This window comes from Hyla sarda, chromosome 11 (assembly GCF_029499605.1).
Source record: "Hyla sarda isolate aHylSar1 chromosome 11, aHylSar1.hap1, whole genome shotgun sequence".
In the NCBI taxonomy this organism is placed as follows: domain Eukaryota; kingdom Metazoa; phylum Chordata; class Amphibia; order Anura; family Hylidae; genus Hyla; species Hyla sarda.
This window is the reverse complement of record NC_079199.1, coordinates 82,932,752-82,959,758: the sequence shown is the minus strand read 5'-3', so window position 1 is coordinate 82,959,758 and position 27,007 is coordinate 82,932,752.

Genomic DNA, 27,007 nt, shown 5'->3' with positions numbered 1-27,007 from the left:
CTGCTAGCCTTTTATAATCCATAATTTTGGGGCCAGGTTGTTCGATAACTTGGCAAAGTGAAAACAGTATGAGTGTATGATGGTTTGGGAACATAGGTGTAGAAGCACAAATCGATGAAAGGATAGCAGCATATGGCAACTTAACTGTTTGTTTTCCAAAGCAAACGAAGAGTGTATAATTATTAAAAACTGTATTTTTGGAGATGGACAGGCAGGCTGTAGGGGAGGAGGTAGGCCTGTATTTTGAACTTAAAAACTCAAATGGGTTTTTGGCTTCAAAATGTGTATTTTTCACTAATGCTGCTATCCTTTTATAATCCATAATTTTTGGGCCAGGTAGTCTAATTACTTGGCGACATAATAACAGTATGAGTGCATGGTTTGGGAAAATAGATGCAGAAGGACAAATGGATGAAAGGATGGCCGCATCTGGCAACTTTACTGTTTGCTTTTTTTCAATGCAAAGGAGGAGCGTATAATTATTAAAAAGGGTATTTTTGGAGATGGACAGGCAGGCTGTAGGGGAGGAGGTAGGCCTGTATTTTGAACTTAAAAACTCAAATGGGTTTTTGGGTTCAAAATGTGTATTTTTCCCTTATGCTGCTATCCTTTTATAATCCATCATTTTGGGGCCAGGTAGTCTAATTACTTGGCGACATAATAACAGTATGAGTGCATGGTTTGGGAAAATAGATGCAGAAGGACAAATGGATGAAAGAATGGCCGCATCTGGCAACTTTATTGTTTGCTTTTTTTCAATGCAAAGGAGGAGCGTATAATTATTAAAAAGGGTATTTTTGGAGATGGACAGGCAGGCTGTAGGGGAGGAGGTAGGCCTGTATTTTGAACTTAAAAACTCAAATGGGTTTTTGGGTTCAAAATGTGTATTTTTCCCTTATGCTGCTATCCTTTTATAATCCATAATTTTTGGGCCAGGTAGTCTAATTACTTGGCGACATAATAACAGTATGAGTGCATGGTTTGGGAAAATAGATGCAGAAGGACAAATGGATGAAAGGATGGCTGCATCTGGCAACTTTACTGTTTGCTTTTTTTCAATGCAAAGGAGGAGCGTATAATTATTAAAAAGGGTATTTTTGGAGATGGACAGGCAGGCTGTAGGGGTGGAGGTAGGCCTGTATTTTGAACTTAAAAACTCAAATGGGTTTTTGGGTTCAAAATGTGTATTTTTCCCTTATGCTGCTATCCTTTTACAATCCATAATTTTGGGGCCAGGTTGTCCGATAACTTGGCAAAGTGAAAACAGTATGAGTGTATGATGGTTTGGGAACATAGGTGTAGAAGCACAAATCGATGAAAGGATAGCAGCATATGTCAACTTAACTATTTGCTTTTCCAAAGCAAATGAAGAGTGCATAATTATTAAAACAGGGTATTTTTGGAGATGGACAGGCAGGCTGATGGGGAGGAGGTAGGCCTGGATTTTGAACTTAAAAACTCAAATGGGTTTTTGGGTTCAAAATGTGTATTTTTTCCCTTATGCTGCTATCCTTTTATAATCCATAATTTTGGGGCCAGGTTGTCCGATAACTTGGCAAAGTGAAAACAGTATGAGTGTATGATGGTTTGGGAACATAGGTGTAGAAGCACAAATCGATGAAAGGATAGCAGCATATGGCAACTTAACTGTTTGTTTTCCAAAGCAAACGAAGAGTGTATAATTATTAAAAACTTTATTTTTGGAGATGGACAGGCAGGCTGTAGGGGAGGAGGTAGGCCTGTATTTTGAACTTAAAAACTCAAATGGGTTTTTGGCTTCAAAATGTGTATTTTTCACTAATGCTGCTATCCTTTTATAATCCATAATTTTTGGGCCAGGTAGTCTAATTACTTGGCGACATAATAACAGTATGAGTGCATGGTTTGGGAAAATAGATGCAGAAGGACAAATGGATGAAAGGATGGCCGCATCTGGCAACTTTACTGTTTGCTTTTTTTCAATGCAAAGGAGGAGCGTATAATTATTAAAAAGGGTATTTTTGGAGATGGACAGGCAGGCTGTAGGGGAGGAGGTAGGCCTGTATTTTGAACTTAAAAACTCAAATGGGTTTTTGGGTTCAAAATGTGTATTTTTCACTAATGCTGCTATCCTTTTATAATCCATAATTTTTGGGCCAGGTAGTCTAATTACTTGGCGACATAATAACAGTATGAGTGCATGGTTTGGGAAAATAGATGCAGAAGGACAAATGGATGAAAGGATGGCCGCATCTGGCAACTTTATTGTTTGCTTTTTTTCAATGCAAAGGAGGAGCGTATAATTATTAAAAAGGGTATTTTTGGAGATGGACAGGCAGGCTGTAGGGGAGGAGGTAGGCCTGTATTTTGAACTTAAAAACTCAAATGGGTTTTTGGGTTCAAAATGTGTATTTTTCCCTTATGCTGCTATCCTTTTATAATCCATAATTTTTGGGCCAGGTAGTCTAATTACTTGGCGACATAATAACAGTATGAGTGCATGGTTTGGGAAAATAGATGCAGAAGGACAAATGGATGAAAGGATGGCCGCATCTGGCAACTTTACTGTTTGCTTTTTTTCAATGCAAAGGAGGAGCGTATAATTATTAAAAAGGGTATTTTTGGAGATGGACAGGCAGGCTGTAGGGGTGGAGGTAGGCCTGTATTTTGAACTTAAAAACTCAAATGGGTTTTTGGGTTCAAAATGTGTATTTTTCCCTTATGCTGCTATCCTTTTATAATCCATAATTTTGGAGCCAGGTTGTCCGATAACTTGGCAAAGTGAAAACAGTATGAGTGTATGATGGTTTGGGAACATAGGTGTAGAAGCACAAATCGATGAAAGGATAGCAGCATATGGCAACTTAACTATTTGCTTTTCCAAAGCAAATGAAGAGTGCATAATTATTAAAACAGGGTATTTTTGGAGATGGACAGGCAGGCTGATGGGGAGGAGGTAGGCCTGGATTTTGAACTTAAAAACTCAAATGGGTTTTTGGGTTCAAAATGTGTATTTTTTCCCTTATGCTGCTATCCTTTTATAATCCATAATTTTGGGGCCAGGTTGTCCGATAACTTAGCAAAGTGAAAACAGTATCAGTGTTTGATGGTTACCCCTGCTATCGGCGCTGCTGCCCCTTCTCTCCCCCTGGCTATCAGTGCCGCTGCCCCATTGCCGGCGCCGATAGCCAGGGGTAGAGAAACGGCGCCGGCAATGGGGCAGCGTCGTCGACAGACAGGGGGAAAGAAGAGGCAGCGGCACCCATTGCTGGCGCCGCTGCCCCGTGTCCTCCCACCAGAGGCCTGAAGCAGCACGGACCTGACCCCGGCAACAGGGTAATTATACAACTAGGGATGGGGGAGGCAACGGGGCAGCGGCACCGGCAATGGGTGCCGCTGCCCCTTATCCCCCCCTGGCTATCGGTGCCGTTGCCCCATTGCCGGCGCCGCTTCTCTCCCCCTGTATTTTGAACTTAAAAACTCAAATGGGTTTTTGGCTTCAAAATGTGTATTTTTCACTAATGCTGCTATCCTTTTATAATCCATAATTTTTGGGCCAGGTAGTCTAATTACTTGGCGACATAATAACAGTATGAGAGCATGGTTTGGGAAAATAGATGCAGAAGGACAAATGGATGAAAGGATGGCCGCATCTGGCAACTTAACTGTTTGCTTTTTTTCAATGCAAAGGAGGAGCGTATAATTATTAAAAAGGGTATTTTTGGAGATGGACAGGCAGGCTGTAGGGGAGGAGGTAGGCCTGTATTTTGAACTTAAAAACTCAAATGGGTTTTTGGGTTCAAAATGTGTATTTTTCCCTTATGCTACTATCCTTTTATAATCCATAATTTTGGGGCCAGGTAGTCTAATTACTTGGCGACATAATAACAGTATGAGTGCATGGTTTGGGAAAATAGATGCAGAAGCACAAATGGATGAAAGAATGGCCGCATCTGGCAACTTTACTGTTTGCTTTTTTTCAATGCAAAGGAGGAGCGTATAATTATTAAAAAGGGTATTTTTGGAGATGGACAGGCAGGCTGTAGGGGAGGAGGTAGGCCTGTATTTTGAACTTAAAAACTCAAATGGGTTTTTGGGTTCAAAATGTGTATTTTTCCCTTATGCTGCTATCCTTTAATAATCCATAATTTTTGGGCCAGTGAGTCTAATTACTTGGCGACATAATAACAGTATGAGTGCATGGTTTGGGAAAAATAGATGCAGAAGGACAAATGGATGAAAGGATGGCCGCATCTGGCAACTTTACTGTTTGCTTTTTTTCAATGCAAAGGAGGAGCGTATAATTATTAAAAAGGGTATTTTTGGAGATGGACAGGCAGGCTGTAGGGGAGGAGGTAGGCCTGTATTTTGAACTTAAAAACTCAAATGGGTTTTTGGGTTCAAAATGTGTATTTTTCCCTTATGCTGCTATCCTTTTATAATCCATAATTTTGGGGCCAGGTTGTCCGATAACTCAGCAAAGTGAAAACAGTATGAGTGCCCCTTCTCTCCCCCTGGCTATCAGTGCCGCTGCCCCATTGCCGGCGCCGATAGCCTGGGGTAGAGAAACGGCGCCGGCAATGGGGCAGCGTCGTCGACAGACAGGGGGAAAGAAGAGGCAGCGGCACCCATTGCTGGCGCCGCTGCCCCGTGTCCCCCCACCGGAGGCCTGAAGCAGCACGGACCCGACCCCGGCAACAGGGTAATTATACAACTAGGGATGGGGGAGGCAACGGGGCAGCGGCACCGGCAATGGGTGCCGCTGCCCCTTATCCCCCCCTGGCTATCGGTGCCGTTGCCCCATTGCCGGCGCCTCTTCTCTCCCCCTGTATTTTGAACTTAAAAACTCAAATGGGTTTTTGGCTTCAAAATGTGTATTTTTCACTAATGCTGCTATCCTTTTATAATCCATAATTTTTGGGCCAGGTAGTCTAATTACTTGGCGACATAATAACGGTATGAGTGCATGGTTTGGGAAAATAGATGCAGAAGGACAAATGGATGAAAGGATGGCCGCATCTGGCAACTTTATTGTTTGCTTTTTTTCAATGCAAAGGAGGAGCGTATAATTATTAAAAAGGGTATTTTTGGAGATGGACAGGCAGGCTGTAGGGGAGGAGGTAGGCCTGTATTTTGAACTTAAAAACTCAAATGGGTTTTTGGGTTCAAAATGTGTATTTTTCCCTTATGCTGCTATCCTTTTATAATCCATAATTTTTGGGCCAGGTAGTCTAATTACTTGGCGACATAATAACAGTATGAGTGCATGGTTTGGGAAAATAGATGCAGAAGGACAAATGGATGAAAGGATGGCCGCATCTGGCAACTTTACTGTTTGCTTTTTTTCAATGCAAAGGAGGAGCGTATAATTATTAAAAAGGGTATTTTTGGAGATGGACAGGCAGGCTGTAGGGGAGGAGGTAGGCCTGTATTTTGAACTTAAAAACTCAAATGGCTTTTTGGGTTCAAAATGTGTATTTTTCCCTTATGCTGCTATCCTTTTATAATCCATAATTTTGGGGCCAGGTTGTTCGATAACTTGGCAAAGTGAAAACAGTATGAGTGTATGATGGTTTGGGAACATAGGTGTAGAAGCACAAATCGATGAAAGGATAGCAGCATATGCCAACTTAACTGTTTGTTTTCCAAAGCAAACGAAGAGTGTATAATTATTAAAAACTTTATTTTTGGAGATGGACAGGCAGGCTGTAGGGGAGGAGGTAGGCCTGTATTTTGAACTTAAAAACTCAAATGGGTTTTTGGCTTCAAAATGTGTATTTTTCACTAATGCTGCTATCCTTTTATAATCCATAATTTTTGGGCCAGGTAGTCTAATTACTTGGCGACATAATAACAGTATGAGTGCATGGTTTGGGAAAATAGATGCAGAAGGACAAATGGATGAAAGGATGGCCGCATCTGGCAACTTTACTGTTTGCTTTTTTTCAATGCAAAGGAGGAGCGTATAATTATTAAAAAGGGTATTTTTGGAGATGGACAGGCAGGCTGTAGGGGAGGAGGTAGGCCTGTATTTTGAACTTAAAAACTCAAATGGGTTTTTGGATTCAAAATGTGCATTTTTCCCTTATGCTGCTAGCCTTTTATAATCCATAATTTTGGGGCCAGGTTGTTCGATAACTTGGCAAAGTGAAAACAGTATGAGTGTATGATGGTTTGGGAACATAGGTGTAGAAGCACAAATCGATGAAAGGATAGCAGCATATGGCAACTTAACTGTTTGTTTTCCAAAGCAAACGAAGAGTGTATAATTATTAAAAACTGTATTTTTGGAGATGGACAGGCAGGCTGTAGGGGAGGAGGTAGGCCTGTATTTTGAACTTAAAAACTCAAATGGGTTTTTGGCTTCAAAATGTGTATTTTTCACTAATGCTGCTATCCTTTTATAATCCATAATTTTTGGGCCAGGTAGTCTAATTACTTGGCGACATAATAACAGTATGAGTGCATGGTTTGGGAAAATAGATGCAGAAGGACAAATGGATGAAAGGATGGCCGCATCTGGCAACTTTACTGTTTGCTTTTTTTCAATGCAAAGGAGGAGCGTATAATTATTAAAAAGGGTATTTTTGGAGATGGACAGGCAGGCTGTAGGGGAGGAGGTAGGCCTGTATTTTGAACTTAAAAACTCAAATGGGTTTTTGGGTTCAAAATGTGTATTTTTCCCTTATGCTGCTATCCTTTTATAATCCATAATTTTGGGGCCAGGTAGTCTAATTACTTGGCGACATAATAACAGTATGAGTGCATGGTTTGGGAAAATAGATGCAGAAGGACAAATGGATGAAAGAATGGCCGCATCTGGCAACTTTACTGTTTGCTTTTTTTCAATGCAAAGGAGGAGCGTATAATTATTAAAAAGGGTATTTTTGGAGATGGACAGGCAGGCTGTAGGGGAGGAGGTAGGCCTGTATTTTGAACTTAAAAACTCAAATGGGTTTTTGGGTTCAAAATGTGTATTTTTCCCTTATGCTGCTATCCTTTAATAATCCATAATTTTTGGGCCAGTGAGTCTAATTACTTGGCGACATAATAACAGTATGAGTGCATGGTTTGGGAAAAATAGATGCAGAAGGACAAATGGATGAAAGGATGGCCGCATCTGGCAACTTTACTGTTTGCTTTTTTTCAATGCAAAGGAGGAGCGTATAATTATTAAAAAGGGTATTTTTGGAGATGGACAGGCAGGCTGTAGGGGAGGAGGTAGGCCTGTATTTTTAACTTAAAAACTCAAATGGGTTTTTGGGTTCAAAATGTGTATTTTTCCCTTATGCTGCTATCCTTTTATAATCCATAATTTTGGGGCCAGGTTGTCCGATAACTCAGCAAAGTGAAAACAGTATGAGTGCCCCTTCTCTCCCCCTGGCTATCAGTGCCGCTGCCCCATTGCCGGCGCCGATAGCCAGGGGTAGAGAAACGGCACCGGCAATGGGGCAGCGTCGTCGACAGACAGGGGGAAAGAAGAGGCAGCGGCACCCATTGCTGGCGCCGCTGCCCCGTGTCCCCCCACCGGAGGCCTGAAGCAGCACGGACCCGACCCCGGCAACAGGGTAATTATACAACTAGGGATGGGGGAGGCAACGGGGCAGCGGCACCGGCAATGGGTGCCGCTGCCCCTTATCCCCCCCTGGCTATCGGTGCCGTTGCCCCATTGCCGGCGCCTCTTCTCTCCCCCTGTATTTTGAACTTAAAAACTCAAATGGGTTTTTGGCTTCAAAATGTGTATTTTTCACTAATGCTGCTATCCTTTTATAATCCATAATTTTTGGGCCAGGTAGTCTAATTACTTGGCGACATAATAACGGTATGAGTGCATGGTTTGGGAAAATAGATGCAGAAGGACAAATGGATGAAAGGATGGCCGCATCTGGCAACTTTATTGTTTGCTTTTTTTCAATGCAAAGGAGGAGCGTATAATTATTAAAAAGGGTATTTTTGGAGATGGACAGGCAGGCTGTAGGGGAGGAGGTAGGCCTGTATTTTGAACTTAAAAACTCAAATGGGTTTTTGGGTTCAAAATGTGTATTTTTCCCTTATGCTGCTATCCTTTTATAATCCATAATTTTTGGGCCAGGTAGTCTAATTACTTGGCGACATAATAACAGTATGAGTGCATGGTTTGGGAAAATAGATGCAGAAGGACAAATGGATGAAAGGATGGCCGCATCTGGCAACTTTACTGTTTGCTTTTTTTCAATGCAAAGGAGGAGCGTATAATTATTAAAAAGGGTATTTTTGGAGATGGACAGGCAGGCTGTAGGGGAGGAGGTAGGCCTGTATTTTGAACTTAAAAACTCAAATGGCTTTTTGGGTTCAAAATGTGTATTTTTCCCTTATGCTGCTATCCTTTTATAATCCATAATTTTGGGGCCAGGTTGTTCGATAACTTGGCAAAGTGAAAACAGTATGAGTGTATGATGGTTTGGGAACATAGGTGTAGAAGCACAAATCGATGAAAGGATAGCAGCATATGCCAACTTAACTGTTTGTTTTCCAAAGCAAACGAAGAGTGTATAATTATTAAAAACTTTATTTTTGGAGATGGACAGGCAGGCTGTAGGGGAGGAGGTAGGCCTGTATTTTGAACTTAAAAACTCAAATGGGTTTTTGGCTTCAAAATGTGTATTTTTCACTAATGCTGCTATCCTTTTATAATCCATAATTTTTGGGCCAGGTAGTCTAATTACTTGGCGACATAATAACAGTATGAGTGCATGGTTTGGGAAAATAGATGCAGAAGGACAAATGGATGAAAGGATGGCCGCATCTGGCAACTTTACTGTTTGCTTTTTTTCAATGCAAAGGAGGAGCGTATAATTATTAAAAAGGGTATTTTTGGAGATGGACAGGCAGGCTGTAGGGGAGGAGGTAGGCCTGTATTTTGAACTTAAAAACTCAAATGGGTTTTTGGATTCAAAATGTGCATTTTTCCCTTATGCTGCTAGCCTTTTATAATCCATAATTTTGGGGCCAGGTTGTTCGATAACTTGGCAAAGTGAAAACAGTATGAGTGTATGATGGTTTGGGAACATAGGTGTAGAAGCACAAATCGATGAAAGGATAGCAGCATATGGCAACTTAACTGTTTGTTTTCCAAAGCAAACGAAGAGTGTATAATTATTAAAAACTGTATTTTTGGAGATGGACAGGCAGGCTGTAGGGGAGGAGGTAGGCCTGTATTTTGAACTTAAAAACTCAAATGGGTTTTTGGCTTCAAAATGTGTATTTTTCACTAATGCTGCTATCCTTTTATAATCCATAATTTTTGGGCCAGGTAGTCTAATTACTTGGCGACATAATAACAGTATGAGTGCATGGTTTGGGAAAATAGATGCAGAAGGACAAATGGATGAAAGGATGGCCGCATCTGGCAACTTTACTGTTTGCTTTTTTTCAATGCAAAGGAGGAGCGCATAATTATTAAAAAGGGTATTTTTGGAGATGGACAGGCAGGCTGTAGGGGAGGAGGTAGGCCTGTATTTTGAACTTAAAAACTCAAATGGGTTTTTGGGTTCAAAATGTGTATTTTTCCCTTATGCTGCTATCCTTTTATAATCCATAATTTTGGGGCCAGGTAGTCTAATTACTTGGCGACATAATAACAGTATGAGTGCATGGTTTGGGAAAATAGATGCAGAAGGACAAATGGATGAAAGAATGGCCGCATCTGGCAACTTTATTGTTTGCTTTTTTTCAATGCAAAGGAGGAGCGTATAATTATTAAAAAGGGTATTTTTGGAGATGGACAGGCAGGCTGTAGGGGAGGAGGTAGGCCTGTATTTTGAACTTAAAAACTCAAATGGGTTTTTGGGTTCAAAATGTGTATTTTTCCCTTATGCTGCTATCCTTTTATAATCCATAATTTTTGGGCCAGGTAGTCTAATTACTTGGCGACATAATAACAGTATGAGTGCATGGTTTGGGAAAATAGATGCAGAAGGACAAATGGATGAAAGGATGGCCGCATCTGGCAACTTTACTGTTTGCTTTTTTTCAATGCAAAGGAGGAGCGTATAATTATTAAAAAGGGTATTTTTGGAGATGGACAGGCAGGCTGTAGGGGTGGAGGTAGGCCTGTATTTTGAACTTAAAAACTCAAATGGGTTTTTGGGTTCAAAATGTGTATTTTTCCCTTATGCTGCTATCCTTTTATAATCCATAATTTTGGGGCCAGGTTGTCCGATAACTTGGCAAAGTGAAAACAGTATGAGTGTATGATGGTTTGGGAACATAGGTGTAGAAGCACAAATCGATGAAAGGATAGCAGCATATGGCAACTTAACTATTTGCTTTTCCAAAGCAAATGAAGAGTGCATAATTATTAAAACAGGGTATTTTTGGAGATGGACAGGCAGGCTGATGGGGAGGAGGTAGGCCTGGATTTTGAACTTAAAAACTCAAATGGGTTTTTGGGTTCAAAATGTGTATTTTTTCCCTTATGCTGCTATCCTTTTATAATCCATAATTTTGGGGCCAGGTTGTCCGATAACTTAGCAAAGTGAAAACAGTATCAGTGTTTGATGGTTACCCCTGCTATCGGCGCTGCTGCCCCTTCTCTCCCCCTGGCTATCAGTGCCGCTGCCCCATTGCCGGCGCCGATAGCCAGGGGTAGAGAAACGGCGCCGGCAATGGGGCAGCGTCGTCGACAGACAGGGGGAAAGAAGAGGCAGCGGCACCCATTGCTGGCGCCGCTGCCCCGTGTCCCCCCACCAGAAGCCTGAAGCAGCACGGACCTGACCCCGGCAACAGGGTAATTATACAACTAGGGATGGGGGAGGCAACGGGGCAGCGGCACCGGCAATGGGTGCCGCTGCCCCTTATCCCCCCCTGGCTATCGGTGCCGTTGCCCCATTGCCGGCGCCGCTTCTCTCCCGCTGTATTTTGAACTTAAAAACTCAAATGGATTTTTGGCTTCAAAATGTGTATTTTTCACTAATGCTGCTATCCTTTTATAATCCATAATTTTTGGGCCAGGTAGTCTAATTACTTGGCGACATAATAACAGTATGAGTGCATGGTTTGGGAAAATAGATGCAGAAGGACAAATGGATGAAAGGATGGCCGCATCTGGCAACTTTACTGTTTGCTTTTTTTCAATGCAAAGGAGGAGCGTATAATTATTAAAAAGGGTATTTTTGGAGATGGACAGGCAGGCTGTAGGGGAGGAGGTAGGCCTGTATTTTGAACTTAAAAACTCAAATGGGTTTTTGGGTTCAAAATGTGCATTTTTCCCTTATGCTGCTATCCTTTTATAATCCATAATTTTGGGGCCAGGTTGTTCGATAACTTGGCAAAGTGAAAACAGTATGAGTGTATGATGGTTTGGGAACATAGGTGTAGAAGCACAAATCGATGAAAGGATAGCAGCATATGGCAACTTAACTGTTTGTTTTCCAAAGCAAACGAAGAGTGTATAATTATTAAAAACTTTATTTTTGGAGATGGACAGGCAGGCTGTAGGGGAGGAGGTAGGCCTGTATTTTGAACTTAAAAACTCAAATGGGTTTCTGGCTTCAAAATGTGTATTTTTCACTAATGCTGCTATCCTTTTATAATCCATAATTTTTGGGCCAGGTAGTCTAATTACTTGGCGACATAATAACAGTATGAGTGCATGGTTTGGGAAAATAGATGCAGAAGGACAAATGGATGAAAGGATGGCCGCATCTGGCAACTTTACTGTTTGCTTTTTTTCAATGCAAAGGAGGAGCGTATAATTATTAAAAAGGGTATTTTTGGAGATGGACAGGCAGGCTGTAGGGGACAAATGGATGAAAGGATGGCCGCATCTGGCAACTTTACTGTTTGCTTTTTTTCAATGCAAAGGAGGAGCGTATAATTATTAAAAAGGGTATTTTTAGAAATGGACAGGCAGCCTGTAGGGGAGGAGGTAGGCCTGTATTTTGAACTTAAAAACTCAAATGGGTTTCTGGCTTCAAAATGTGTATTTTTCACTAATGCTGCTATCCTTTTATAATCCATAATTTTTGGGCCAGGTAGTCTAATTACTTGGCGACATAATAACAGTATGAGTGCATGGTTTGGGAAAATAGATGCAGAAGGACAAATGGATGAAAGGATGGCCGCATCTGGCAACTTTACTGTTTGCTTTTTTTCAATGCAAAGGAGGAGCGTATAATTATTAAAAAGGGTATTTTTGGAGATGGACAGGCAGGCTGTAGGGGAAGAGGTAGGCCTGTATTTTGAACTTAAAAACTCAAATGGGTTTTTGGCTTCAAAATGTGTATTTTTCACTAATGCTGCTATCCTTTTATAATCCATAATTTTTGGGCCAGGTAGTCTATTTACTTGGCGACATAATAACAGTATGAGTGCATGGTTTGGGAAAATAGATGCAGAAGGACAAATGGATGAAAGGATGGCCGCATCTGGCAACTTTATTGTTTGCTTTTTTTCAATGCAAAGGAGGAGCGTATAATTATTAAAAATGGTATTTTTGGAGATGGACAGGCAGGCTGTAGGGGAGGAGGTAGGCCTGTATTTTGAACTTAAAAACTCAAATGGGTTTTTGGGTTCAAAATGTGTATTTTTAACTAATGCTGCTATCCTTTTATAATCCATAATTTTTGGGCCAGGTAGTCTAATTACTTGGCGACATAATAACAGTATGAGTGCATGGTTTGGGAAAATAGATGCAGAAGGACAAATGGATGAAAGGATGCCCGCATCTGGCAACTTTACTGTTTGCTTTTTTTCAATGCAAAGGAGGAGTGTATAATTATTAAAAAGGGTATTTTTGGAGATGGACAGGCAGGCTGTAGGGGAGGAGGTAGGCCTGTATTTTGAACTTAAAAACTCAAATGGATTTTTGGGTTCAAAATGTGTATTTTTCCCTTATGCTGCTATCCTTTAATAATCCATAATTTTTGGGCCAGTGAGTCTAATTACTTGGCGACATAATAACAGTATGAGTGCATGGTTTGGGAAAAATAGATGCAGAAGGACAAATGGATGAAAGGATGGCCGCATCTGGCAACTTTACTGTTTGCTTTTTTTCAATGCAAAAGAGGAGCGTATAATTATTAAAAAGGGTATTTTTGGAGATGGACAGGCAGGCTGTAGGGGAGGAGGTAGGCCTGTATTTTGAACTTAAAAACTCAAATGGGTTTTTGGGTTCAAAATGTGTATTTTTCCCTTATGCTGCTATCTTTTTATAATCCATAATTTTGGGGCCAGGTTGTTCGATAACTTGGCAAAGTGAAAACAGTATGAGTGTATGATGGTTTGGGAACATAGGTGTAGAAGCACAAATCGATGAAAGGATAGCAGCATATGCCAACTTAAATGTTTTTTTTCCAAAGCAAACGAAGAGTGTATAATTATTAAAAACTTTATTTTTGGAGATGGACAGGCAGGCTCTAGGGGAGGAGGTAGGCCTGTATTTTGAACTTAAAAACTCAAATGGGTTTTTGGCTTCAAAATGTGTATTTTTCACTAATGCTGCTATCCTTTTATAATCCATAATTTTTGGGCCAGGTAGTCTAATTACTTGGCGACATAATAACAGTATGAGTGCATGGTTTGGGAAAATAGATGCAGAAGGACAAATGGATGAAAGGATGGCCGCATCTGGCAACTTTACTGTTTGCTTTTTTTCAATGCAAAGGAGGAGCGTATAATTATTAAAAAGGGTATTTTTGGAGATGGACAGGCAGGCTGTAGGGGAGGAGGTAGGCCTGTATTTTGAACTTAAAAACTCAAATGGGTTTTTGGATTCAAAATGTGCATTTTTCCCTTATGCTGCTAGCCTTTTATAATCCATAATTTTGGGGCCAGGTTGTTCGATAACTTGGCAAAGTGAAAACAGTATGAGTGTATGATGGTTTGGGAACAGGTGTAGAAGCACAAATCGATGAAAGGATAGCAGCATATGGCAACTTAACTGTTTGTTTTCCAAAGCAAACGAAGAGTGTATAATTATTAAAAACTTTATTTTTGGAGATGGACAGGCAGGCTGTAGGGGAGGAGGTAGGCCTGTATTTTGAACTTAAAAACTCAAATGGGTTTTTGGCTTCAAAATGTGTATTTTTCACTAATGCTGCTATCCTTTTATAATCCATAATTTTTGGGCCAGGTAGTCTAATTACTTGGCGACATAATAACAGTATGAGTGCATGGTTTGGGAAAATAGATGCAGAAGGACAAATGGATGAAAGGATGGCCGCATCTGGCAACTTTACTGTTTGCTTTTTTACAATGCAAAGGAGGAGCGTATAATTATTAAAAAGGGTATTTTTGGAGATGGACAGGCAGGCTGTAGGGGAGGAGGTAGGCCTGTATTTTGAACTTAAAAACTCAAATGGGTTTTTGGGTTCAAAATGTGTATTTTTCACTAATGCTGCTATCCTTTTATAATCCATAATTTTTGGGCCAGGTAGTCTAATTACTTGGCGACATAATAACAGTATGAGTGCATGGTTTGGGAAAATAGATGCAGAAGGACAAATGGATGAAAGGATGGCCGCATCTGGCAACTTTATTGTTTGCTTTTTTTCAATGCAAAGGAGGAGCGTATAATTAATAAAAAGGGTATTTTTGGAGATGGACAGGCAGGCTGTAGGGGAGGAGGTAGGCCTGTATTTTGAACTTAAAAACTCAAATGGGTTTTTGGCTTCAAAATGTGTATTTTTCACTAATGCTGCTATCCTTTTATAATCCATAATTTTTGGGCCAGGTAGTCTAATTACTTGGCGACATAATAACAGTATGAGTGCATGGTTTGGGAAAATAGATGCAGAAGGACAAATGGATGAAAGGATGGCCGCATCTGGCAACTTTATTGTTTGCTTTTTTTCAATGCAAAGGAGGAGCGTATAATTATTAAAAAGGGTATTTTTGGAGATGGACAGGCAGGCTGTAGGGGAGGAGGTAGGCCTGTATTTTGAACTTAAAAACTCAAATGGGTTTTTGGGTTCAAAATGTGTATTTTTCACTAATGCTGCTATCCTTTTATAATCCAAAATTTTTGGGCCAGGTAGTCTAATTACTTGGCGACATAATAACAGTATGAGTGCATGGTTTGGGAAAATAGATGCAGAAGGACAAATGGATGAAAGGATGGCCGCATCTGGCAACTTTACTGTTTGCTTTTTTTCAATGCAAAGGAGGAGCGTATAATTATTAAAAAGGGTATTTTTGGAGATGGACAGGCAGGCTGTAGGGGAGGAGGTAGGCCTGTATTTTGAACTTAAAAACTCAAATGGGTTTTTGGCTTCAAAATGTGTATTTTTCACTAATGCTGCTATCCTTTTATAATCCATAATTTTTGGGCCAGGTAGTCTAATTACTTGGCGACATAATAACAGTATGAGTGCATGGTTTGGGAAAATAGATGCAGAAGGACAAATGGATGAAAGGATGGCCGCATCTGGCAACTTTACTGTTTGCTTTTTTTCAATGCAAAGGAGGAGCGTATAATTATTAAAAAGGGTATTTTTAGAAATGGACAGGCAGGCTGTAGGGGAGGAGGTAGGCCTGTATTTTGAACTTAAAAACTCAAATGGGTTTCTGGCTTCAAAATGTGTATTTTTCACTAATGCTGCTATCCTTTTATAATCCATAATTTTTGGGCCAGGTAGTCTAATTACTTGGCGACATAATAACAGTATGAGTGCATGGTTTGGGAAAATAGATGCAGAAGGACAAATGGATGAAAGGATGGCCGCATCTGGCAACTTTATTGTTTGCTTTTTTTCAATGCAAAGGAGGAGCGTATAATTATTAAAAAGGGTATTTTTGGAGATGGACAGGCAGGCTGTAGGGGAGGAGGTAGGCCTGTATTTTGAACTTAAAAACTCAAATGGGTTTTTGGGTTCAAAATGTGTATTTTTCCCTTATGCTGCTATCCTTTTATAATCCATAATTTTTGGGCCAGGTAGTCTAATTACTTGGCGACATAATAACAGTATGAGTGCATGGTTTGGGAAAATAGATGCAGAAGGACAAATGGATGAAAGGATGGCCGCATCTGGCAACTTTACTGTTTGCTTTTTTTCAATGCAAAGGAGGAGCGTATAATTATTAAAAAGGGTATTTTTGGAGATGGACAGGCAGGCTGTAGGGGTGGAGGTAGGCCTGTATTTTGAACTTAAAAACTCAAATGGGTTTTTGGGTTCAAAATGTGTATTTTTCCCTTATGCTGCTATCCTTTTATAATCCATAATTTTGGGGCCAGGTTGTCCGATAACTTGGCAAAGTGAAAACAGTATGAGTGTATGATGGTTTGGGAACATAGGTGTAGAAGCACAAATCGATGAAAGGATAGCAGCATATGGCAACTTAACTATTTGCTTTTCCAAAGCAAATGAAGAGTGCATAATTATTAAAACAGGGTATTTTTGGAGATGGACAGGCAGGCTGATGGGGAGGAGGTAGGCCTGGATTTTGAACTTAAAAACTCAAATGGGTTTTTGGGTTCAAAATGTGTATTTTTTCCCTTATGCTGCTATCCTTTTATAATCCATAATTTTGGGGCCAGGTTGTCCGATAACTTAGCAAAGTGAAAACAGTATCAGTGTTTGATGGTTACCCCTGCTATCGGCGCTGCTGCCCCTTCTCTCCCCCTGGCTATCAGTGCCGCTGCCCCATTGCCGGCGCCGATAGCCAGGGGTAGAGAAACGGCGCCGGCAATGGGGCAGCGTCGTCGACAGACAGGGGGAAAGAAGAGGCAGCGGCACCCATTGCTGGCGCCGCTGCCCCGTGTCCCCCCACCAGAAGCCTGAAGCAGCACGGACCTGACCCCGGCAACAGGGTAATTATACAACTAGGGATGGGGGAGGCAACGGGGCAGCGGCACCGGCAATGGGTGCCGCTGCCCCTTATCCCCCCCTGGCTATCGGTGCCGTTGCCCCATTGCCGGCGCCGCTTCTCTCCCGCTGTATTTTGAACTTAAAAACTCAAATGGATTTTTGGCTTCAAAATGTGTATTTTTCACTAATGCTGCTATCCTTTTATAATCCATAATTTTTGGGCCAGGTAGTCTAATTACTTGGCGACATAATAACAGTATGAGTGCATGGTTTGGGAAAATAGATGCAGAAGGACAAATGGATGAAAGGATGGCCGCATCTGGCAACTTTACTGTTTGCTTTTTTTCAATGCAAAGGAGGAGCGTATAATTATTAAAAAGGGTATTTTTGGAGATGGACAGGCAGGCTGTAGGGGAGGAGGTAGGCCTGTATTTTGAACTTAAAAACTCAAATGGGTTTTTGGGTTCAAAATGTGCATTTTTCCCTTATGCTGCTATCCTTTTATAATCCATAATTTTGGGGCCAGGTTGTTCGATAACTTGGCAAAGTGAAAACAGTATGAGTGTATGATGGTTTGGGAACATAGGTGTAGAAGCACAAATCGATGAAAGGATAGCAGCATATGGCAACTTAACTGTTTGTTTTCCAAAGCAAACGAAGAGTGTATAATTATTAAAAACTTTATTTTTGGAGATGGACAGGCAGGCTGTAGGGGAGGAGGTAGGCCTGTATTTTGAACTTAAAAACTCAAATGGGTTTTTGGCTTCAAAATGTGTATTTTTCACTAATGCTGCTATCCTTTTATAATCCATAATTTTTGGGCCAGGTAGTCTAATTACTTGGCGACATAATAACAGTATGAGTGCATGGTTTGGGAAAATAGATGCAGAAGGACAAATGGATGAAAGGATGGCCGCATCTGGCAACTTTACTGTTTGCTTTTTTTCAATGCAAAGGAGGAGCGTATAATTATTAAAAAGGGTATTTTTGGAGATGGACAGGCAGGCTGTAGGGGAGGAGGTAGGCCTGTATTTTGAACTTAAAAACTCAAATGGGTTTTTGGGTTCAAAATGTGTATTTTTCACTAATGCTGCTATCCTTTTATAATCCATAATTTTTGGGCCAGGTAGTCTAATTACTTGGCGACATAATAACAGTATGAGTGCATGGTTTGGGAAAATAGATGCAGAAGGACAAATGGATGAAAGGATGGCCGCATCTGGCAACTTTATTGTTTGCTTTTTTTCAATGCAAAGGAGGAGCGTATAATTATTAACAAGGGTAATTTTGGAGATGGACAGGCAGGCTGTAGGGGAGGAGGTAGGCCTGTATTTTGAACTTAAAAACTCAAATGGGTTTTTGGGTTCAAAATGTGTATTTTTCCCTTATGCTGCTATCCTTTTATAATCCATAATTTTTGGGCCAGGTAGTCTAATTACTTGGCGACATAATAACAGTATGAGTGCATGGTTTGGGAAAATAGATGCAGAAGGACAAATGGATGAAAGGATGGCCGCATCTGGCAACTTTACTGTTTGCTTTTTTTCAATGCAAAGGAGGAGCGTATAATTATTAAAAAGGGTATTTTTGGAGATGGACAGGCAGGCTGTAGGGGTGGAGGTAGGCCTGTATTTTGAACTTAAAAACTCAAATGGGTTTTTGGGTTCAAAATGTGTATTTTTCCCTTATGCTGCTATCCTTTTATAATCCATAATTTTGGGGCCAGGTTGTCCGATAACTTGGCAAAGTGAAAAAAGTATGAGTGTATGATGGTTTGGGAACATAGGTGTAGAAGCACAAATCGAGGAAAGGATAGCAGCATATGGCAACTTAACTATTTGCTTTTCCAAAGCAAATGAAGAGTGCATAATTATTAAAACAGGGTATTTTTGGAGATGGACAGGCAGGCTGATGGGGAGGAGGTAGTCCTGGATTTTGAACTTAAAAACTCAAATGGGTTTTTGGGTTCAAAATGTGTATTTTTTCCCTTATGCTGCTATCCTTTTATAATCCATAATTTTGGGGCCAGGTTGTCCGATAACTTGGCAAAGTGAAAACAGTATGAGTGTATGATGGTTTGGGAACATAGGTGTAGAAGCACAAATCGATGAAAGGATAGCAGCATATGGCAACTTAACTGTTTGTTTTCCAAAGCAAACGAAGAGTGTATAATTATTAAAAACTTTATTTTTGGAGATGGACAGGCAGGCTGTAGGGGAGGAGGTAGGCCTGTATTTTGAACTTAAAAACTCAAATGGGTTTTTGGCTTCAAAATGTGTATTTTTCACTAATGCTGCTATCATTTTATAATCCATAATTTTTGGGCCAGGTAGTCTAATTACTTGGCGACATAATAACAGTATGAGTGCATGGTTTGGGAAAATAGATGCAGAAGGACAAATGGATGAAAGGATGGCCGCATCTGGCAACTTTACTGTTTGCTTTTTTTCAATGCAAAGGAGGAGCGTATAATTATTAAAAAGGGTATTTTTGGAGATGGACAGGCAGGCTGTAGGGGAGGAGGTAGGCCTGTATTTTGAACTTAAAAACTCAAATGGGTTTTTGGCTTCAAAATGTGTATTTTTCACTAATGCTGCTATCCTTTTATAATCCATAATTTTTGGGCCAGGTAGTCTAATGACTTGGCGACATAATAACAGTATGAGTGCATGGTTTGGGAAAATAGATGCAGAAGGACAAATGGATGAAAGGATGGCCGCATCTGGCAACTTTACTGTTTGCTTTTTTTCAATGCAAAGGAGGAGCGTATAATTATTAAAAAGGGTATTTTTAGAAATGGACAGGCAGGCTGTAGGGGAGGAGGTAGGCCTGTATTTTGAACTTAAAAACTCAAATGGGTTTCTGGCTTCAAAATGTGTATTTTTCACTAATGCTGCTATCCTTTTATAATCCATAATTTTTGGGCCAGGTAGTCTAATTACTTGGCGACATAATAACAGTATGAGTGCATGGTTTGGGAAAATAGATGCAGAAGGACAAATGGATGAAAGGATGGCCGCATCTGGCAACTTTATTGTTTGCTTTTTTTCAATGCAAAGGAGGAGCGTATAATTATTAAAAAGGGTATTTTTGGAGATGGACAGGCAGGCTGTAGGGGAGGAGGTAGGCCTGTATTTTGAACTTAAAAACTCAAATGGGTTTTTGGGTTCAAAATGTGTATTTTTCCCTTATGCTGCTATCCTTTTATAATCCATAATTTTTGGGCCAGGTAGTCTAATTACTTGGCGACATAATAACAGTATGAGTGCATGGTTTGGGAAAATAGATGCAGAAGGACAAATGGATGAAAGGATGGCCGCATCTGGCAACTTTACTGTTTGCTTTTTTTCAATGCAAAGGAGGAGCGTATAATTATTAAAAAGGGTATTTTTGGAGATGGACAGGCAGGCTGTAGGGGTGGAGGTAGGCCTGTATTTTGAACTTAAAAACTCAAATGGGTTTTTGGGTTCAAAATGTGTATTTTTCCCTTATGCTGCTATCCTTTTATAATCCATAATTTTGGGGCCAGGTTGTCCGATAACTTGGCAAAGTGAAAACAGTATGAGTGTATGATGGTTTGGGAACATAGGTGTAGAAGCACAAATCGATGAAAGGATAGCAGCATATGGCAACTTAACTATTTGCTTTTCCAAAGCAAATGAAGAGTGCATAATTATTAAAACAGGGTATTTTTGGAGATGGACAGGCAGGCTGATGGGGAGGAGGTAGGCCTGGATTTTGAACTTAAAAACTCAAATGGGTTTTTGGGTTCAAAATGTGTATTTTTTCCCTTATGCTGCTATCCTTTTATAATCCATAATTTTGGGGCCAGGTTGTCCGATAACTTAGCAAAGTGAAAACAGTATCAGTGTTTGATGGTTACCCCTGCTATCGGCGCTGCTGCCCCTTCTCTCCCCCTGGCTATCAGTGCCGCTGCCCCATTGCCGGCGCCGATAGCCAGGGGTAGAGAAACGGCGCCGGCAATGGGGCAGCGTCGTCGACAGACAGGGGGAAAGAAGAGGCAGCGGCACCCATTGCTGGCGCCGCTGCCCCGTGTCCCCCCACCAGAAGCCTGAAGCAGCACGGACCTGACCCCGGCAACAGGGTAAATATACAACTAGGGATGGGGGAGGCAACGGGGCAGCGGCACCGGCAATGGGTGCCGCTGCCCCTTATCCCCCCCTGGCTATCGGTGCCGTTGCCCCATTGCCGGCGCCGCTTCTCTCCCGCTGTATTTTGAACTTAAAAACTCAAATGGATTTTTGGCTTCAAAATGTGTATTTTTCACTAATGCTGCTATCCTTTTATAATCCATAATTTTTGGGCCAGGTAGTCTAATTACTTGGCGACATAATAACAGTATGAGTGCATGGTTTGGGAAAATAGATGCAGAAGGACAAATGGATGAAAGGATGGCCGCATCTGGCAACTTTACTGTTTGCTTTTTTTCAATGCAAAGGAGGAGCGTATAATTATTAAAAAGGGTATTTTTGGAGATGGACAGGCAGGCTGTAGGGGAGGAGGTAGGCCTGTATTTTGAACTTAAAAACTCAAATGGGTTTTTGGGTTCAAAATGTGCATTTTTCCCTTATGCTGCTATCCTTTTATAATCCATAATTTTGGGGCCAGGTTGTTCGATAACTTGGCAAAGTGAAAACAGTATGAGTGTATGATGGTTTGGGAACATAGGTGTAGAAGCACAAATCGATGAAAGGATAGCAGCATATGGCAACTTAACTGTTTGTTTTCCAAAGCAAACGAAGAGTGTATAATTATTAAAAACTTTATTTTTGGAGATGGACAGGCAGGCTGTAGGGGAGGAGGTAGGCCTGTATTTTGAACTTAAAAACTCAAATGGGTTTTTGGCTTCAAAATGTGTATTTTTCACTAATGCTGCTATCCTTTTATAATCCATAATTTTTGGGCCAGGTAGTCTAATTACTTGGCGACATAATAACAGTATGAGTGCATGGTTTGGGAAAATAGATGCAGAAGGACAAATGGATGAAAGGATGGCCGCATCTGGCAACTTTACTGTTTGCTTTTTTTCAATGCAAAGGAGGAGCGTATAATTATTAAAAAGGGTATTTTTGGAGATGGACAGGCAGGCTGTAGGGGAGGAGGTAGGCCTGTATTTTGAACTTAAAAACTCAAATCTGTTTTTGGGTTCAAAATGTGTATTTTTCACTAATGCTGCTATCCTTTTATAATCCATAATTTTTGGGCCAGGTAGTCTAATTACTTGGCGACATAATAACAGTATGAGTGCATGGTTTGGGAAAATAGATGCAGAAGGACAAATGGATGAAAGGATGGCCGCATCTGGCAACTTTATTGTTTGCTTTTTTTCAATGCAAAGGAGGAGCGTATAATTATTAAAAAGGGTATTTTTGGAGATGGACAGGCAGGCTGTAGGGGAGGAGGTAGGCCTGTATTTTGAACTTAAAAACTCAAATGGGTTTTTGGGTTCAAAATGTGTATTTTTCCCTTATGCTGCTATCCTTTTATAATCCATAATTTTTGGGCCAGGTAGTCTAATTACTTGGCGACATAATAACAGTATGAGTGCATGGTTTGGGAAAATAGATGCAGAAGGACAAATGGATGAAAGGATGGCCGCATCTGGCAACTTTACTGTTTGCTTTTTTTCTATGCAAAGGAGGAGCGTATAATTATTAAAAAGGGTATTTTTGGAGATGGACAGGCAGGCTGTAGGGGTGGAGGTAGGCCTGTATTTTGAACTTAAAAACTCAAATGGGTTTTTGGGTTCAAAATGTGTATTTTTCCCTTATGCTGCTATCCTTTTATAATCCATAATTTTGGGGCCAGGTTGTCCGATAACTTGGCAAAGTGAAAACAGTATGAGTGTATGATGGTTTGGGAACATAGGTGTAGAAGCACAAATCGAGGAAAGGATAGCAGCATATGGCAACTTAACTATTTGCTTTTCCAAAGCAAATGAAGAGTGCATAATTATTAAAACAGGGTATTTTTGGAGATGGACAGGCAGGCTGATGGGGAGGAGGTAGTCCTGGATTTTGAACTTAAAAACTCAAATGGGTTTTTGGGTTCAAAATGTGTATTTTTTCCCTTATGCTGCTATCCTTTTATAATCCATAATTTTGGGGCCAGGTTGTCCGATAACTTGGCAAAGTGAAAACAGTATGAGTGTATGATGGTTTGGGAACATAGGTGTAGAAGCACAAATCGATGAAAGGATAGCAGCATATGGCAACTTAACTGTTTGTTTTCCAAAGCAAACGAAGAGTGTATAATTATTAAAAACTTTATTTTTGGAGATGGACAGGCAGGCTGTAGGGGAGGAGGTAGGCCTGTATTTTGAACTTAAAAACTCAAATGGGTTTTTGGCTTCAAAATGTGTATTTTTCACTAATGCTGCTATCCTTTTATAATCCTTAATTTTTGGGCCAGGTAGTCTAATTACTTGGCGACATAATAACAGTATGAGTGCATGGTTTGGGAAAATAGATGCAGAAGGACAAATGGATGAAAGGATGGCCGCATCTGGCAACTTTACTGTTTGCTTTTTTTCAATGCAAAGGAGGAGCGTATAATTATTAAAAAGGGTATTTTTGGAGATGGACAGGCAGGCTGTAGGGGAGGAGGTAGGCCTGTATTTTGAACTTAAAAACTCAAATGGGTTTTTGGGTTCAAAATGTGTATTTTTCACTAATGCTGCTATCCTTTTATAATCCATAATTTTTGGGCCAGGTAGTCTAATTACTTGGCGACATAATAACAGTATGAGTGCATGGTTTGGGAAAATAGATGCAGAAGGACAAATGGATGAAAGGATGGCCGCATCTGGCAACTTTATTGTTTGCTTTTTTTCAATGCAAAGGAGGAGCGTATAATTATTAAAAAGGGTATTTTTGGAGATGGACAGGCAGGCTGTAGGGGAGGAGGTAGGCCTGTATTTTGAACTTAAAAACTCAAATGGGTTTTTGGGTTCAAAATGTGTATTTTTAACTAATGCTGCTATCCTTTTATAATCCATAATTTTTGGGCCAGGTAGTCTAATTACTTGGCGACATAATAACAGTATGAGTGCATGGTTTGGGAAAATAGATGCAGAAGGACAAATGGATGAAAGGATGCCCGCATCTGGCAACTTTACTGTTTGCTTTTTTTCAATGCAAAGGAGGAGTGTATAATTATTAAAAAGGGTATTTTTGGAGATGGACAGGCAGGCTGTAGGGGAGGAGGTAGGCCTGTATTTTGAACTTAAAAACTCAAATGGATTTTTGGGTTCAAAATGTGTATTTTTCCCTTATGCTGCTATCCTTTAATAATCCATAATTTTTGGGCCAGTGAGTCTAATTACTTGGCGACATAATAACAGTATGAGTGCATGGTTTGGGAAAAATAGATGCAGAAGGACAAATGGATGAAAGGATGGCCGCATCTGGCAACTTTACTGTTTGCTTTTTTTCAATGCAAAGGAGGAGCGTATAATTATTAAAAAGGGTATTTTTGGAGATGGACAGGCAGGCTGTAGGGGAGGAGGTAGGCCTGTATTTTGAACTTAAAAACTCAAATGGGTTTTTGGGTTCAAAATGTGTATTTTTCCCTTATGCTGCTATCCTTTTATAATCCATAATTTTGGGGCCAGGTTGTTCGATAACTTGGCAAAGTGAAAACAGTATGAGTGTATGATGGTTTGGGAACATAGGTGTAGAAGCACAAATCGATGAAAGGATAGCAGCATATGCCAACTTAAATGTTTGTTTTCCAAAGCAAACGAAGAGTGTATAATTATTAAAAACTTTATTTTTGGAGATGGACAGGCAGGCTGTAGGGGAGGAGGTAGGCCTGTATTTTGAACTTAAAAACTCAAATGGGTTTTTGGCTTCAAAATGTGTATTTTTCACTAATGCTGCTATCCTTTTATAATCCATAATTTTTGGGCCAGGTAGTCTAATTACTTGGCGACATAATAACAGTATGAGTGCATGGTTTGGGAAAATAGATGCAGAAGGACAAATGGATGAAAGGATGGCCGCATCTGGCAACTTTACTGTTTGCATTTTTTCAATGCAAAGGAGGAGCGTATAATTATTAAAAAGGGTATTTTTGGAGATGGACAGGCAGGCTGTAGGGGAGGAGGTAGGCCTGTATTTTGAACTTAAAAACTCAAATGGGTTTTTGGATTCAAAATGTGCATTTTTCCCTTATGCTGCTAGCCTTTTATAATCCATAATTTTGGGGCCAGGTTGTTCGATAACTTGGCAAAGTGAAAACAGTATGAGTGTATGATGGTTTGGGAACATAGGTGTAGAAGCACAAATCGATGAAAGGATAGCAGCATATGGCAACTTAACTGTTTGTTTTCCAAAGCAAACGAAGAGTGTATAATTATTAAAAACTGTATTTTTGGAGATGGACAGGCAGGCTGTAGGGGAGGAGGTAGGCCTGTATTTTGAACTTAAAAACTCAAATGGGTTTTTGGCTTCAAAATGTGTATTTTTCACTAATGCTGCTATCCTTTTATAATCCATAATTTTTGGGCCAGGTAGTCTAATTACTTGGCGACATAATAACAGTATGAGTGCATGGTTTGGGAAAATAGATGCAGAAGGACAAATGGATGAAAGGATGGCCGCATCTGGCAACTTTACTGTTTGCTTTTTTTCAATGCAAAGGAGGAGCGTATAATTATTAAAAAGGGTATTTTTGGAGATGGACAGGCAGGCTGTAGGGGAGGAGGTAGGCCTGTATTTTGAACTTAAAAACTCAAATGGGTTTTTGGGTTCAAAATGTGTATTTTTCACTAATGCTGCTATCCTTTTATAATCCATAATTTTTGGGCCAGGTAGTCTAATTACTTGGCGACATAATAACAGTATGAGTGCATGGTTTGGGAAAATAGATGCAGAAGGACAAATGGATGAAAGGATGGCCGCATCTGGCAACTTTATTGTTTGCTTTTTTTCAATGCAAAGGAGGAGCGTATAATTATTAAAAAGGGTATTTTTGGAGATGGACAGGCAGGCTGTAGGGGAGGAGGTAGGCCTGTATTTTGAACTTAAAAACTCAAATGGGTTTTTGGGTTCAAAATGTGTATTTTTCCCTTATGCTGCTATCCTTTTATAATCCATAATTTTTGGGCCAGGTAGTCTAATTACTTGGCGACATAATAACAGTATGAGTGCATGGTTTGGGAAAATAGATGCAGAAGGACAAATGGATGAAAGGATGGCCGCATCTGGCAACTTTACTGTTTGCTTTTTTTCTATGCAAAGGAGGAGCGTATAATTATTAAAAAGGGTATTTTTGGAGATGGACAGGCAGGCTGTAGGGGTGGAGGTAGGCCTGTATTTTGAACTTAAAAACTCAAATGGGTTTTTGGGTTCAAAATGTGTATTTTTCCCTTATGCTGCTATCCTTTTATAATCCATAATTTTGGGGCCAGGTTGTCCGATAACTTGGCAAAGTGAAAACAGTATGAGTGTATGATGGTTTGGGAACATAGGTGTAGAAGCACAAATCGAGGAAAGGATAGCAGCATATGGCAACTTAACTATTTGCTTTTCCAAAGCAAATGAAGAGTGCATAATTATTAAAACAGGGTATTTTTGGAGATGGACAGGCAGGCTGATGGGGAGGAGGTAGTCCTGGATTTTGAACTTAAAAACTCAAATGGGTTTTTGGGTTCAAAATGTGTATTTTTTCCCTTATGCTGCTATCCTTTTATAATCCATAATTTTGGGGCCAGGTTGTCCGATAACTTGGCAAAGTGAAAACAGTATGAGTGTATGATGGTTTGGGAACATAGGTGTAGAAGCACAAATCGATGAAAGGATAGCAGCATATGGCAACTTAACTGTTTGTTTTCCAAAGCAAACGAAGAGTGTATAATTATTAAAAACTTTATTTTTGGAGATGGACAGGCAGGCTGTAGGGGAGGAGGTAGGCCTGTATTTTGAACTTAAAAACTCAAATGGGTTTTTGGCTTCAAAATGTGTATTTTTCACTAATGCTGCTATCCTTTTATAATCCTTAATTTTTGGGCCAGGTAGTCTAATTACTTGGCGACATAATAACAGTATGAGTGCATGGTTTGGGAAAATAGATGCAGAAGGACAAATGGATGAAAGGATGGCCGCATCTGGCAACTTTACTGTTTGCTTTTTTTCAATGCAAAGGAGGAGCGTATAATTATTAAAAAGGGTATTTTTGGAGATGGACAGGCAGGCTGTAGGGGAGGAGGTAGGCCTGTA